The sequence below is a fragment of the Coenobita brevimanus genome, chromosome 61 (genome assembly GCF_032717465.1).
Source record: "Coenobita brevimanus isolate Jiangsu-jjx chromosome 61, ASM3271746v2, whole genome shotgun sequence".
Lineage (NCBI taxonomy): Eukaryota > Metazoa > Arthropoda > Malacostraca > Decapoda > Coenobitidae > Coenobita > Coenobita brevimanus.
In genome coordinates, this window is record NC_137014.1 from 20,235,007 (window position 1) to 20,251,153 (window position 16,147).

The following is a 16,147-nucleotide window of genomic DNA, read 5'->3' on the forward strand; positions in this document are numbered from 1 at the left end:
ATACCTGGCAATTATTAAACCTTTGCTAGACATCGGGTTCAAAGATGACAAGCAAAAAATCGCAGTTACATTCCCGCTACTGTGTAAAGCAGCAGCCAATATCGCACCGAAAATCGTGCCGGGGCTTACCTGGCAGAATTTCACGAAGCTCATGATTCAGACCATCACCCCATCACTAGGCAAAGTGGTGGCTCTATTCCAATTGGATAGTCTAACTTTCGATGGCAACTTAGATGACACTTTAATCCAAGCCAGGCACCTGGTCACCACTGTCTACCCGGTGGCAGATAATGAAACCTGGGAACAACACACTTTCAATACCCTCCTCAGAGTCCTCCCCAGCTTCATCAAAGGACACTTCATAATACATGACCCAACGGGAGACCTGGATAATGATGTGCAGCTAATAAGACGCTTTCTAGCCACCCATCCCACTCCTCAGCACATTGGCAAAATCAATCAATTCCCCACTAACATCATCACCATCAACCCATGGGAATTTTCTGCCTGTGGCCACAGATGCTCCATTTACAACATCCGCAGGCAGCTAAGAGCTGCCCAGCGCAAAGCAACTATCCCAGGGCACCGACAAGCCTCCCCACCACATGATGGTGCTGATGGCAACGCCTCATATGCCGCACACTCCTGAGCTCGATGAAAAAGGCACAAAGTTCGTTGCAAAAGACGCCCCACACTGCGCCTGCACCATCCCATACTGGTGCAGGCCACCTCCCAAACACATCACCCCCAGTCTATGACAGAGGGAAACGGCATATCTCTCTTCCCTCTGTATTTTCTATTTTACCCTCTCCTATTCCTTACCCTCCCGCTCCTCTACACACTCCTTTCTCCGCTACCATCACCTCTTCCCACCCCGCTCTCCCTCAACCACAAGCCTTTATCCACCTCACTAGGCTCCCCAGGACCCGTACCTTATCCTCCTCTATCATACCTCCTAGAAATACCTCCTCCTGCCCACTGCCTCATACCTATCACCCCTCACCTGCCGCCTCCCGACTACGCCACACCCACTCTTCCATACAACACACTGCAACCCCACTCATCTTCCCCGCCAACACAACTAACTCATACACTTACCACATCACGCCTTCTTCATCCTTACCCTTACCCACCTTCCTGTCCATAATCACCTACCCCACTCCACCTTCGATCCCACCATCCTCACGGACCCCCAAGTCATCCCCAACAACCTCACAGGACGCCTCACCGCCTGCCACCCCCAACACCTTGGCTCCTGCCGCCCCACCACCGCCACCAATACAACCACCCCCAACTACTCCACCACAGCTCCAACACCGCATGCCACCTGCTACCACCCAGACGCCAGCACCATCCTCTCGCCCCACAACCACCGCTCACCCCACATCATGAGTGCAGAACCCTGCCACCACCCAAGCCACCCCATCGCCAAATGCCTGGATGGCACCACGAGACAGCACTCCCCCCTCGCCACCCACACCTCACGCCATCACACCCGCCGCCTCACCCCCACCACAAGTACTTTTCCACAGCCAGCCTCCCACCCCCTCACCTCCGGCCCCATCACCCTCCACACCTGACGTCACCTTACCTGCCACCTCACCACTACTACCCACCTCCAGGACCAGAGCACCCTCACACCCCCACACACCACCCGCCTCGAGCCCCACCGCCTCACCCACGCCCACCATCAGAGCACTGCCCGAAACTACCCCACCCCTGCACACCACCTCCACCGCCATGCCACATGCAACCAAAGCACTGAAGGGCCGTATACACACCTCACTACCCACCCCCACCCTAAAACCTGCCATCACCCGCTCTGGCCGCCTTCCACACCCGCCCTTAAGATACACCACCACCTCCCCAACCCCAACCCACCTTCCCCACCACCAACCACCACCGACAGCCCTCCCCCTGACTCCCATGACTGCTACATCTCACCCTCGTCTTCTCTACCTGCCTCCCCCTCCCCGTCACCCACCACACCACATCACATCTCACCTGATGGCCTGCTGACACCGCATATCCCCGACTCCTCACCCAAACCCTCACCGCCGCCCTCCCCCTCTCTCTGCCCATTGCCTCATCCCGAACCTCCTCACCCACCATCCCAAGCCACCTTCCCCTGCCCACCCTTCCCCACATTCCACCCCTGCTGCCTCCCCAAAACCAGCCATCACACCACTGCCCCAGCAAACCGCTGCAGCACCTACAGCTCGCACCGTCCCATCAACACAATGCTGTGTGCCTGACTCACCACCCTCACCCACCTTCAAAACTGCCATCACCCGCTCTGGGCGCCTGTCATGCCCACCCGCAGGATACATCACCGCCCCCACCCCTTGTGCCTCACCACCAAGTCTTGCTCCTTCCCCCATTCACACCCCTAACACAACACCTATCACACTTATGCTACATCAAGCACAAATCACATCCACCATCACTTCCAAAAGACATCACGCCACATAGATCAGCCATAAAACCTCACCTTCTCCGGGAATGTCCAGCATTCAGCACAACCCCCAACAAAAACAAGACCTCCAACCATGAGAGTTCACCGTGATACTTGGGCCCCGCCCTTCGGATGCAGACACTGAGTCTGCGGCCCTCTCCACCTCCTGCAGCTCCTCCGCACCACCACCGACCCGTCCACCCACTTCATCACCTGCAACCCAGTCTCAGACGAAAACACAACTAGGACAGCCTGGACTGCCCTGCTGCAAGAACTCCAACCTGTCCACCACAACAATATCGTCAAAGTTTATCACCTCCATTCACGGGAACGTGACTTTTTCCCCAACGAAAGTGGTAAAAAGCCGGGTATAGGCTCCAAGGACGACACGACACCCCCAGAAAGAGCCTACAGAGGGGCAAATAATGCGCGGTCCAGCTTCGATTGAGAGGGACGAAAGTCCACCCAGGCCACGTGCCCCTATGACCCGGAACTCGCCCGCCACCACAATAGCAGGAAACCGCAACTACCTTGTGGGCGACCCAACCCTCGACAGGATTGGGGTGGAGCTATTACTCTAGCTCCAGGCAGCACCCGAGATGGGCGGTAGCCGCTTAACCTTCCTACAGGAGATGGCTTGCAGCTGCTCTGGAGGTAAACAGGAGACGGACAGTAGCCGCTCCTGTCTTCATCAGGAGACGGCCAGAAGCCTCTCTGAAGGTGCCCCAAAAGAGACGGCTGGTAGCTGCTCTGAAGGCGCCCTACAAGAGACGGCCGGTAGCTGCTCCAGAGGCAATCAGGGGATGGCCGGCAGCCACTCCAAAGGTGCCCTTAAGTTGGCCTGTTGCTGCTCCCCTGCACAGGCCATGGCCAGTAGCTGGGCCTTAGTGACAGCCAGTAGCTGCGCCCTTAGAAGGCCACAGCCAGTAGCCGGGTCCTACGAAAGGAGACTGTATGTAGCCACTCCTTCATCAGGTGCTGCCTCCTCTCCACGAGACTACTACCCAGAAGGAGGTCCCAGCCTGGAGGACTGCTGGAGAGGCCCTGTGACCACCAGGCTCTTCTCCCTACAGCCGGTTCCTGAAAGGCCTCGCCTGACGGACCCAACGGAGGCCGACGCTGCAGCTCACTCCTGACGGTGTCACCGACCCTTGGAGACAGCGGCCCGCAGGACCTCGAGACCGCCCGCAGGACCCCTGGGCGGGACATCCCCACCCCTCGACGCCGGAGACCCTCATCCTCCATCAGGCACCTGAGCGAATGGTTCAAGCAGCTGTTTGGCCCCAGTCCAGAGGGCCAGACTCCAGCCCCGAGCCCTGAGAGCACGGGACCCTTCGCCACCCACAGCCCCAGATGAGAAAGGACGCCCCTACAGGTGATTCCATGGCCCCTGAATATGAAGGCCCCTAGTGGAATTCAGCCCCGTCAGTAGTCAGGCTGTGCCATTCCCATTGCCCTTGAACCTGATTGCTACAATGCCCAGTCCTGATAGTGACTGACAGTGAAAGTACACTGAAAGTGATACAGTGAAGCAAGAGCAGAACAGTGAGTTAATAGAAACATGGGAAGTCAGAAATAAAACCTGTCAGTGTTAATGTAAAAGTCAGATAGAGTAGGTAAGGTAACCGCGAGGCAGAGAACACAGCCAAGTAGTGAATAAAGTGTCTGTCTGAGTGAACGTAATGCCATCACAGTGACATAGCCTGGAGCTAATATCAATTGGAGGCTCTTAGAACCAAAGTAATTATTAACAGCGCAATAGACAAACAAAATAGACAATCCAACAGTGATAACAGTATCTCGGCCCCAGTGAACGGAACTCCACTTAAGCAGATAAAGCATAGACTTCCCTCGAGTGACAGTGCTTGATTTCTTTGCCCTAGGACTCCTGATCTTGGTTAACGTACTATTCACTTTTGCCTGATCTTGTCCTGAATAGTATCCTGCGTGATAATACCCACAATCTAGACATAAGATTTTTAATTCCCCAGAATAATTACTCTCATCACATCTACCCATTCCACTTGTAGAATTTAGCAATACTCATGTAAGGTTGTTGGCTTGAGTTTTTGTGTCCTGCCTCTCTCTTATTTGTCTAAGTTCCAGTCTAGAATGAAACCCAGCTACACACTAGGCAATAGAGGTATGGGAAGTCGACCCTAAAACACCTAGCATTTCATAAATAATTCTTTATCTCCTGAAGGTTTTACTTGGCTTTACCCCACCTGTCCGGCAGATGTTGTTGTGAGTGCTCCCCCCAGCCGGGCATTCTGACAAAAATCGGCAAAATCGTCTACTGTATTTTTAAACTTTCTTATCTCAGTCAATACTTAACCAAATATGACAAACAAGGTCTCACATTACTCACCAATCTTTCGACTTCAAGCTGATTGCTTTAAAGGGTCCATGAAGTGCGTGTAGGGAGAGTGAGTGAGCGAGGAATGAGGGCAACTTTTGTTGTTTTTTTGCCAGTGTCCGTACGCTTGGCGGAGGTTCGGTAACGCAACTAAGGCTTGCACTAGCCCTCCACAATGATAACACTTCGATAACACTTCCAGGAGACCAAAATCCACTACAAACATTGTTTACTTGATTATTTTCCATGTAGAGGTGAGTGGAATGTGGGAGGATTACTAGGCCTTGAGAGCAGGCTGTGAAGCCTATGCCCAGAGTCGAGCACATAAAAAAAAAAAAAAAAATCGATCATACTTGATGCAGGTATGCCAGTCACCATAGCAACGACCTTGAACTCAGGGCCTCCACCTCCACCACCATCCCACATTACAGACAGACACACACACACACTCTCTCTCTCTCTCTCTCTCTCTCTCTCTCTCTCTCTCGCACAGACACACACACACACACACACACACACACACACACACACACACACACACACACACACACACACACACACACACACACACACACACACACACACACACGGAAATGTATGTCTGGTTAGGATTGTTGCTCGATTCTGGCACCACTGAGCAAGTAGAAGTCTGGGTATTACAGCTACTAGAAATAATACTATTATTACTAGAAGTACAGCCACGAGCTACAGTTTCTACCACACCCGGGCTACTCAGAGATGAGGAACATATGCCCTTCTGGTCGGGAGCTGCAAGAGTTCTGGCACCTCACTAACCATTGGATGAGACAGTGAATACATTGCTTCTGTCCGGTTTCACATTCCCAGCATTAATAGGTCTTGATATGAATGTACAAATATTCACCAGACGTTAAGCATATATATTACATATATTTATATTTAATTATTTATTCATATATATATATATATATATATATATATATATATATTTATATATATATATATATATATATATATATATATATATATATATATATATATATATTTATATATATTTGTTTAATAGTATTATGTATCAAAAGCATGTAATACAGAAGGAAATGTAATCGCTATTTAATAAGCTGTGTTTTGCCAATGAATATTATAGTGTTGCCAGGATGCTTTAAACAGGGTTGTGCTAACTGTGTAATTATTACGCTTTAATAGAACTATATTAATAAAATCGAAAAAGTTTTTACAGTCAATGTTTTACATAATGTCACGATGCGAGTCATCTTGGTTTTACCCCTTTGAATGGTTGGCTTATGTGCTTGTATATTCAGTTAATACCGAATACATAAATATATCAGCCTACGAAGCTTGACTTTGTGTGGAATTACACTGTAGCCCTGTTTTATGTCCATTTTTATCATACACTACTCATGACCCACCCTCGTTTTACACCTGTTTTTTATATCCTACACACACACACACACACACACACACACACACACACACACACACACACACACACACACACACACACTCGCACACACGCACGCACGCACGTAGACACACATGGCTGTCATCAATATTTCGAACATATATATATACCACTATATATATTTTACCTCAACACTATCACTGCTCTCCTCTTTTTTCTTCACTTTCCTTCATCTTTCCCCCGAGACCTCCCCCTCCCCCTTTTCCTCCACTCACCCACCTACTCTTCATTATCTCTCTCTCTCTCTCTCTCTCTCTCTCTCTCTCTCTCTCTCCAGCAACCTCTGTCTTATTCTTTCCATCCCCCTCTCTCTATATATTTCCCCCTTTTCTTTTCCCCTGTCCACTCCTGCGTCCTCCACCTTTATCCACAGATTACCCACCCTGCCCCCTTATCAACATACATTTGGGACACACAAACACACACAACGAATACCACTGTTTCAATCAGTACCACTAGTAATTATTAATATGTATATCCATATATATATATATATATATATATATATATATATATATATATATATATATATATATATATATATATTGTCTCCCCTAACTATTACCATTACTTCTCTTCCCTATGTCTTTCCCTCCACAACTCCCCATCCCCCTTTCCCAACACCTATGCCCTCTCTCCCCTATCTCATCCACCCCGCCATCCCTTAAATGGACCCCCCAGTACGCCCCTGCCACTTCCTGTCCCCCCCAACACCCATGTTGCTGATACTTAACCCAAGGCATCCCGTCGATGTATGGGTACGTCGCAACGTTTTGTCACAGTTGGTCCCATCGACGTAGCAGTACGTCAAGCAATTGCAATATTCATAATTTGCAAAATTTTCAATTTCCGCGCGTGATTTTTGGTACGTATACACGGGACACCTTGCTCTACAAGATGCCAGGCAGGGACAATGCCTTACTCCGCATGACCTCCCCCCCTCTGCATGCGATTGTCTTGGCAATTCACCTGTTATCAGTGACCTGGCCAATAAAGACATTCAGGGCCAGAGTGATTCCCCAATCGATGACAATGTGGAGGACAAAGTTTACATAGCATTAGAGGAAGAAACAGTCAGAAGTGATGATCAGGTAATGTCGTCAAAAAAGGTCAGGTATGTTGATGTGTTAGTGAGTGAGACAATGCTCATATTGCCTATATTACTGTGTGAAAACCAATATACTCTCGTACTACATATAAATTCATACCAAATAAATAAATAAATACCGTTTATGAGTGGTGTGGAATAGTTACCCTCCCATAGAACTCGTTTTCTTTGGAGCCAACCTGATAGAAAACCCAGTAAGGTAAGGAGTACTGCTAGCTGTATCGAGTATTTTAAACCTCAGGTGAGTGATTTCTCTATGAATTTTCGATGTTTCTTACGAAAAGCTGAAGTTTGAGCCAAAAAAATATTTTTCGAAAATTGGTCAGGATTGGGGGGAGTCAGTGGTGGAAAATCGGTCAGGACCGGGCGGGTTAAGGCTCATGATGGCTTTGGGATACGTTTTTGACCTGAAGAAGCAGTAGCGAAACGTCATCAATAGAGGCCCATCCTCATATCGTGTAATTCTTTACACCATGATTACTGTTCACAATGAGCATATTAGTCAAGCATAATTTCTGAGAACTAATTATTACCTCTTGTCATCTACATTTCACATTGTTGAACGCCTCAAGCACTATTCACTGGTTTTGTAAACAATGATTTATAAGAATAGGCAGGTTTATGTCATTAGCAGTCCACAACGTGATTACATGTAAAGTGTTTCAATGGGTGATGCTGTTCATTAAAGTAAAAAGATGTCCAATGAGTAGTTTATTCTTATTGAATCACCAGCTTTAAAAATATTCATGGATTCATACAAATCTTTTCAGTAGACCATTTCTTCTGTAACATAACCATTTCTTCTGTTACAACCATTCATATGTGTTACTGTTACCACACGTCAAACATATCATACAAGCAAAATCCAGGTATGTTATTAAAACAAAGGATGGTGCGATATTATTATATTTCACACATATACACATATTTGCATTTGATGTCACTTTGTCCATCCCCCATTTGCTTCTGTTACAAGCTCCAAACGTCCTGGTGTGGAGTCTACTAACGTACCGTAGATGTTTGGGGTTCGTCCCATGCCCTTCCATACCTCTTGCTTTCCTGTTCACTTCCTGTCTGGTTTCTTCCTGTACCCACCACTCCTGCTTCATCAACGCCCACAGATTCTCTATTGGGTTGCAATTGCAACATTTAGTGGGCCACTCTAATAATCTGATCTGTGGGTGTGTTTCAAAGCAAGCCATGACTGCCCTGCTGGTGTGTATTGGTGATCGGTCTTGCACAAAATAGATGGGTTCAGGCTCTGGGATGGCATAAGCCCTTACTGAAGGCAGAAGGGAGGTTTCAAGGATGTTAATATATTCCTGAAAATTTTAATGTCCTTCAATAATGACAATTCTCCTACTCCCTCCCACCACATCCAGCCATGAAAGGAGACACTAACTCTGCCACTTCTTGCTCTTTCATTAACGTGTTTCACTTCAAATCTAGTGTTTTTTCTTTGCCAGCATTGGTGGCCTAGTGTAACCACTGAGGAGCAGGTAGTCTCATCTGTGAAGATGATAGACCTCCAGAAATCCAGGCCGACGTTCACATAAGTTTGACTAAATCTAAGGCGGCTTTGTCATTGTACCTCTGTAAAAGTTTCCATGACTGCAGGGATGAAACAGTTCAATCCAGCCTCCCTCAATTTTTGCCTTGTGGTTACAGGGGAACAACGTAAGCAAACATCTCTAGTTAATTTTATGGCATTGTCCAGTGGGCATCTCCCTGCTACCTGTCGTAGTCTCTCGTCCTCTTCTGCCGTCGTGCCACATGAACCTCCAGGTCTCGGCCTTAAGACGTGACCTTCTGCCTCAAATTGGCTCACCTACAGCTGCACTCTCGCTGTGGAAATACCCCTAAGCCTGCTGATTTCCCGAATCCCCTTCCCTGCCTTGTGGTAACCAACTACTAGGGTTCTACTCCTGATGACCTCAGGACGATTAGCACGTGTCCTTGGACCTCGCACCCCTCCTTGTGGACGTGCATCCATACCTACAACAACAACAAAAAACAAAAGTGTAGCAATAACTGTTACCAGTACACATTTATTATACAGCCACATTAACATAATTTGAAAATGCTACGACATAGACAGTTATGTGTATGTTAACCATTGCAACAAGAAAAATAAGCCTGCCAACACTGAATACAGTGATTAAAGTACAGGCAATAATAGCGGGCAACACGGATTACACAGTGACATGTTACGATTGCCTTGTCAGTTCAATAATAGCGGGCAACATGGGTTACACAGTGACATGTTAAGATTGCCTGATCAGTTTGACAGACTGAACAGAAATGTGATATCTCCACAAAGTGGGGATCTAAAGTAATCCTCAAACCTATTTTCTTAGGGAAAATTACACATGATTGAGCTTGGTGGTAACATAACGTTCAGTTTATGTAAACAAATTTTTGTATAATTAAATGTATTCAGTTAAGTTCAGTTTACCCAACGCTAAAAATTCTGTATGTATTTTATAAAATATTATTATTTTCTCATACAGAAACAACAAAGCGAAACAATGTATCAGCAATGAAGTCCAGCCACCGGCTGACTACTGAGTCAATGATAATAGTTATTCCAGCCTTGGGCACCTTACAAATCGGTTACATCGAACCTTATTGATGTCATAATAAATGATCATTCTAAAGCAACAATATACTCACGTATATTTATACCCCCTGGGGGTAGGGGGGCTTCAAGAATACTCCCCTGGTATCCCTGCTTGTCGTATGAGGCGAATAAAAGGGTTGGTGGTGGGTTAGTGCCCCACCCCGTAAAAAGAACTAACTAAACAAGTGAATAAAGCACCTTGGACCACGACGGACCATACGTTGACGGCCAAGGAACGGACAAAGGACATTCTGAGGGTGGGAACTTGGAATGTGAGAGGAATGAATGATGAAGTGAAAGAGAGAGAGATTATTTAGGTGCTTGAGGATGCAAAAGTGGATATATGTGGATTACCTGAAACTAAATGGAGTGTGAAAGGGTGAGAGAATGGGAATGTGGTTTAGGTATATGTGCAGAAGTCAATGAGAATGAGAGGGCAAGAGAGGGAGTATGTCTGATGATAAGCAAGAAGTGGAAGGAGAATATAAGAGAGTATTGAACAGTAGGTGCAAGGATTGTATGGGTGAGGATGAAAGTAGGTATACAAGCGTGGGCGATTGTATGTGTGTATGCTCCGACAGAGGACCGAGTGGCAAGAGTGAAAGATGAATTTTGGGCGAGAGTAGAAGCATGTATGAACAAATCTGAGAGGAGCGAGAGAGTGCTTTTGATTGGAGACATGAATGACAAAGTTGGGAATGTACGAGTGGATGGAGTGGTTGGTCAGTGGGGTGTGCCAGCTGAAGTAGATGAGAATGGTAGTGCTTTGGTGGACATCTGTGCTAGTAAGGAGTTGGCAATAGCCAACACCTACTTTCAGCATAAGATGATCCAGCGGTATACATAGAGAGTAATGAGAAGGATGGATGGTGAACTTCTTGAACGAAGGGCAATGATAGACTATGTGTGTGTGGATGAGCGAATGAGAAGACAAGTGTTCGATGCAAGAGTTTGGAGAAGGTGGGGGAATGGAGTCTCGGACCATCACTTAGTGAAGGCCAAGGTAAAGCTGCAAAGAAAATGGTTGAGGAGACGAAGGGGAAGACAGGAGGAAACAGCTTCTGTGAGAAGAGTGGAGAATTTGCAAGACTATAAGAGAATGGCAGAGTATAAGAGCATAGTGGAAGAAAGATTGGAAAGGTATGAGCTAGAGCAGATGGAAGGGCTGGAAGACGTATGTAAGATATTCACGGAGGAGATAGGCGCACCGTGTGAAGTGGTTTGTGGAGTGAGGAGGAGATGCAAGGGTGTGCAAGGGACAGCATGGTGGAATGATGAGGTGAAACGAGATGTAGAACAAAAGAAGAAGGCATATAGTGAATGGTTAGGGAGTAGAGGCAGAGGAGAAGATGAGAGAATGAAGAGAGAGGTATATGTGAGCAGGAGAAGGGAGGTGAAGAGACTGGTGAAGGAGAGTAAGAAGAAAGTGGATGAAGAGTTTGGGAGGAATCTGAGTGTGAAATGGAGGAAGAGTAAGAAATTATTTTGGAAGGAGATAATGAAAGTAAGGCAGTGTGAAAGGGCAAATAGTAGGGGACTGAAAGATAGGAATAATAGATTGTTGGTGAAGAGAGAGAAACTGAGGAGATGGAAGGAGCACTTTGAGGATTTGTTGAATGTAGAGAGTAAGAGCAGTGCGAGTATAAGTGGTTGGGGAATGGCTGGGAGAAGAAGAGATGAGAGGAGGGAGGAAGAGATCAGTAGGGCAGAAGTAGTGGAAGCAATGAAGAAGATCAAGTTGGGAAAGGCCCCAGGAATTGATGGAGTGTGTGGTGAAATGCTGAGGTATGGGGGTGATATTGTTGTGGAGTGGATATGGAAGTTGTGTAGATTGGCTTGGGAAGAGGGAAGGGCTCCAGAGGACTGGAAATCAGGTATAATTGTTCCTTTATACAAAGGAAAGGGGGAGAGAGAAGTATGTGGTAACCATAGGGGTATATGCCTTCTTAGTGTGACTGGTAAAATATATGGTAGAATACTCATTGATAGGGTTAGGCATATGACAGAGGAGCTAGTTGGAGAAGAACAAGGGGGATTTAGGAAGGGAAAAGGGTGTGTAGATCAGATATTTGTTCTAAGATGTTTAGTGGGGAAGTATCTAGAGAAGGGAAAGAAAGTGTATGCTGCCTTCATGGACTTGGAGAACGCTTATGACAGAATAGATAGGCAAGGTATGTGGATGGTATTAAGAATATATGGAGTGGAGGGGAAATTGTTGAGTGCTGTGAAAAGTATGTACGAAGGAGCTAAGGTTAAGGTGCGAGTGGATGGTGAGCTGAGTGAGTTCTTTGATCTCAGTGTGGGACTGAAACAGGGTTGTGTGATGTCTCCATGGCTGTTTAATATATACATGGATGGGGTTGTAAAGGAGGGTCAAGGTAGGGCAGAGGATGTGGCTCTGATGAATGAGGGTGAAATTTGGAAGATTCCTGTGTTGCTGTTTGCTGATGATACAGTATTGTTGAGTGAAGATGAATGGGAGTTGCAAGGTTTCGTGAATGAATTTGGGACAGTGTGTAGGAGGAGGAAGCTGAAAGTTAATGTAAACAAAAGTGATGTTATGGTGTTTGAGAGGAATGAAGTCACAGAATGTACAGTAAGGTTGGGTGGTGAGGATATGGAGAATGTGAGTGCATTCAAGTACTTGGGTAATGTGATGAGTAAGGATGGAACTTTGGGGGATGAAGTGTGTGAAAGGGTACAGCAGGGAAGGAAGGTTGCTGGTTCACTGAAAGCAGTGATGAGGAATAGGGAGGTGAGTATGGAAGTTAAGAAGTCACTGTACGATAGTATTGTGATCCCTACCCTGACGTATGGAAGCGAGGCGTGGACCCTGCAAGAGGGGAACAAGTCAAGAGTGAGAGCAGTAGAAATGAGTTACTTGAGAGGAGCATGTGGAGTGACATGGAGGGACAGGTTGACAAATGAAGAAGTGAAGGAACATTGTGGGGTGGATGTGGATGTGGTTGAGATTAGGAGAAATACACGGAGGTGGTTTGGACATGTGGAGAGAATGGAGAATGAAAGACTGACTAAGAGGGTGTATGTAGGTGACGTGGAGGGAGGGAGAGGGAGGGGTAGACCGAGGATGAGGTGGAGGGATGGAGTTGACAGGTATATGAGGGAGGGGGGGTGAGATGGGGGGAGGGTAGTCAAATGGTGGGTGACAGAGCGACTTGGAGGCGTTTTGTCTACGGCCACCCTTTGCGGGATTAGAGCGTTGGGCTATAGACAGATAGATAGATATTTATAATTATTCGACTTTATATATTAATCAGTATAATTTGCAAGTGATTTGTGATGTGCAAGCATATTTCGTGATGAACTATCGTGTTCCCAGTCGGTAGCGTTCACAAACTGCTTTGGCTTAAAATAATCCAGCACCAGAATTTACCAGCCATTAAACATGTTGGGAAAACCAGAAAACTATGACTGCTTTATAATGAAATCTAATATACTCATAACTGTCACTACACTTTAAACTGTTTACAGCAATTGCAGTGTTTGGAAACAATAGTGCTGCTTTTGATATATACCAACAAGACATCTCATTCAAAAGTAGCTGCTGCAATACCGTTGAGAACATCATTAATTAGCAAAATAAGGATCAAATAGCCATATACCAAAGGATCCATGATTACTCTTACCCTCATTATAAGATATTGGCTTTTGCCACAACATGTAAACAAGGTGCGTGTCATGATCATACATCTACTACCTCCATGTGAGTATTGGTTCAGTGTCATCACTGTATTTCCCTATGTCACATTAGTGATTTCCAATATTGTTCTGCATATTAAGTGACCTGCATCTTACATGTTACTAAATTGGGGTAAGTATCATTTTATAATCATCCTACCATAGCGAGAGCCTCATAAGGTTGGCGAGTAGGCATACACCAAACCCACCATATTATACTAAAGCTTGTGTTTAAACCTAATCTGGCAACAGTGATACAAAACTTACCGGTGTACTGAGAAACAAATATCAAAAAGGCACTCCAGCAGACAAGTAGACAGGCAAGTAGAACAGCAGGAGACCAGGCGGCATGAGGGCAGGGAGACGGATACACACACACACCATGTACCTGAAATACATCATGTTGTGCAAAGTTAGTTCCTGACAAAGTCACATGACGAATATATGGATGGGGGTAATTGTTTCAACAGGACTCTGCACTTCGGCCAAACATTGTAACGGGGATGGGTAAATGGCCAGGGCAGACCTAAGCTAATGAGTATCCAACTTACTTCAATTTACAGACCCGTATTACTGCAGTGTGCACTCAAAGACACCAGACGACCAAGTGATAGCTAGGCAGAAGGGCTAGCAAATAGTGGGACAAGCAGACGGGTGGGCTGGGAAGCAACTGGAATGAAGCTGATATAGGACAATAAAGGGCAAACTTTGCTAATTATTTCATTAATGGCTCACATGTGTTACATTTATTCAATTTCAAACTCAGCCTTTGCAGACTGTGTAGAACCAGAGTAAAACCAATGAAATGAATATCCAACTTACCTAGACAAGCCTTAGAACTGTAATTGTGTGATGCCTCCTGCTGCTCTGCAAAGAAAACTTGTGGTCGAACATTACTCGTTTCATTGGCTGTTAAGAAACTTTTTCATTTCGGTTCACTCCCTCCTTTCTTCGACAAACACAGCCGTCTTCATTTTCATGTTCACAGTGGCCATGTCATGGCTGTATACTTGTATCCATTTCGAGCAGAAATATGTTAACCATTTTATTTACACTGATTTAATGTTTATTAATTATTATAAAGATACAGCGTAAAACATGGACTGGGATTATGATATAGGTGGTTAGTGACGAATATTCGAGAGAGAGAGAGAGAGAGAGAGAGAGAGAGAGAGAGAGAGAGAGAGTGTGTGTGTGTGTGTGTGTGTGTGTGTGTGTGTAGGATTTAAAAAACAGGTGTAAAACGAGGGTGGGTCATGAGTAGTGTTTCATAAACATGGACATAAAGCAGGGCTACAGTGTAATTCCACACAAAGTCAAGCTTCATAGGCTGATATATTTATGTATTCGGTATTAACTGAATATACAAGCACATAAGCCAACCATTCAAAGGGGTAAAACCAAGATGACTCGCATCGTGACATTATGTAAAACATTGACTGTAAAAACTTTTTCGATTTTATTAATATAGTTCTATTAAAGCGTAATAATTACACAGTTAGCACAACCCTGTTTAAAGCATCATGGCAACACTATAATATTCATTGGCAAAACACAGCTTATTAAATAGTGATTACATTTCCTTCAGTATTATATGCTTTTGATACATGATACTAATAAACAAATATATATATATATATATATATATATATATATATATATATATATACATATATATATATATATATATATATATATATATATATGTATATATATATATATATATATATATATATATATATATATATATATATGTGTATATATATATATATATATATATATATATATATATATATGTATATATATATATATATATATATATATATATATATATATATATATATATATGCTTAACATCTGGTGAATCTTCATACATTCATATCGAGACATATTAACCCTCTCAGTGTCAGTCACACGATTCACATTTCATGTAGATTGTTCTAAAGATGTTCAGTCACTCGAATCGCGTTCCTAAGCACACAAAAAATCGCCAAAAAATAAGTTTCTGGCGGCTTTGCATCAAATTTTGACGCATAGTAGCGAATGCAGCGCTTTCCAATGGTAAGGCATTGGCAACACTGAGCTGCCTCACAGGGCCCAGCACATAGTGATAAACCTCAGTCTCTTCCAAGCAGCCAGGAGGTGAGGTTGTGTCGAGTGTACTGTCCCTTTAAACTCCTACTAATTCTTCCCCTCCTGCCCGAGCCAAAGCCCCTATGGACTCAGTGTGATAATGCAATATTTGTGAGCATATATGTATGTGATATTGTCGATGGAACATAGCTATATGACACGAAAAGGAATTTTGTCCGTTATCAATCATTAGGCTTAGAGGCGATATGCATGTTCACTGTTGTGGGGTTTCGCCTCTCGCCCTCCCCAAGGCCCTAAGGTGTGATTATAAATACGTATATAATGAAGCCAATGCCTAAATTGTATTTTGTGTG